Source organism: Otolemur garnettii, unplaced genomic scaffold (genome assembly GCF_000181295.1).
Source record: "Otolemur garnettii isolate 467f Iridium unplaced genomic scaffold, OtoGar3 scaffold00082, whole genome shotgun sequence".
NCBI classification, from domain to species: Eukaryota; Metazoa; Chordata; class Mammalia; order Primates; family Galagidae; genus Otolemur; species Otolemur garnettii.
This window is the reverse complement of record NW_003852477.1, coordinates 1,654,720-1,656,141: the sequence shown is the minus strand read 5'-3', so window position 1 is coordinate 1,656,141 and position 1,422 is coordinate 1,654,720. Positions and strand designations below refer to the sequence as shown.

Here is a 1,422-nt window from a genome sequence, read left to right as displayed (position 1 = left end):
AAAAACCAAACATATATATAGTTACAGTTACAGTTATTTGTTTGTTTACTTGCTAAAACCTTCCTCCTAGACAGTCCATGTGAGCTGGTGCATTGTTGTGATGTAAGAACTGTAAGTTGTTGGCCAATATTTTCATTTAAGAATGTTCTTTCTTTTTTTTTTTTTTGAGACAAAGTCTTACTTTGTTGCCCTTGTTAGAGTGCTGTGGTGTCACAGCCAACACAAACTCCCGTGCTCAAGTAATTCTCTTGCCTCAGCTCCCAAGTAGCTGGGACTACAGGTGCCCCCCACAATGCCCAGCTAGTTTTAAAGATAGGGTCTTGCTTTGGCTCAGGTTGCTCTTGAATCTGTGAACTCAGGCAATCCACCCACCTCAGCCTCCCAGAGTGCTAGGATTACAGGCATGAGCCACCACGCATGGACCTATCTCTTTCTTTACCTCTGATAATATTTGCTTTATATATCTGAGTGCTCCCTGTTGGGTGCATATACTATTTAGAATTATTATACAAATGTATCTCCTTGCTGAAATTACCATTTTATTATTATGTAATGATCTTCTTTGTCTCCTTTTAGAGTTTTTGTCTTGAAATCTATTTTATCTGATGGAAATATAGCTACTGCAAATGCTTTCCATTTGCCTGGAATATCTTTTTTCATTCTTTTATTTTCAGTCTATGTGTGTCTTTTTTTTTTTTTTTCAGACCACAAGGAAATAGCATTTAATGAACCTCCCCTCCATGTAGCTTCAAGCCACCAGGACACAAGCCCCTCCAACACCCTTAATCTTTTCTTCAGCTCTTCTGCTGAAGAATTTGGCCTTCACAATGACTGGCTGCTTTGGGAGTTTTCCTTTCCCCAGAACTTTGTAGTAGCCCGATCGTACTACATCAATGATGGGAGCAACTCCTGTCTTGTTTTTGGCAGCATTTACCCGTGTCTGCTCACTGACTAATGTCCACAATTTATCAAGGTTGACAGTTGGGCAATAACTCTGGTTCCTCTTTAAATGGTAATGTCTCATACCAACTTTCCCAAAGTAACCTGGGTGATATTTGTCGAAGTTGATCCTGTGATGATGCATACCACCAGCATTACCTCGGCCTCCTGGGTGCTTCCTGTGTTTGCCGATATGGCCGTGGCCGTGGCTCACGTGGCCCCGAAGCTTCCGAGTCTTCCTCAGTCTGGATGGCATGTCCGCTGCCGAGACGAAAAAGCCACCATTTCTTTTAAAACTAAAATCACATCTAACATTCAATCCAAACAGTTGTACCTTGGGACATATATCCTAGAGCAAAGAAAATTTTCATTCAGAGATGCTGTATAAGAATGTTTATAGCAGCTATCTGTAATGTCAAAACTAGCAACTCCACAAAGGCAAAACGTTAGAATGAGGTATATTCATACTGGGGAATACTACTC

At 40.9% G+C, this 1,422-nt stretch overlaps 1 pseudogene across 1 annotated transcript; it reads right to left on the bottom strand.

Annotated features, from left to right (window-relative positions):
• Positions 1 to 686: 686 nt before the first annotated feature.
• LOC100964384 lies at positions 687 to 1,214 on the bottom strand (annotated as a pseudogene). The gene has a single exon (XR_001161486.2). The product of XR_001161486.2 is annotated as a 60S ribosomal protein L27a pseudogene (transcript).
• Between the last annotated feature and the right edge of the window lie 208 nt (positions 1,215 to 1,422).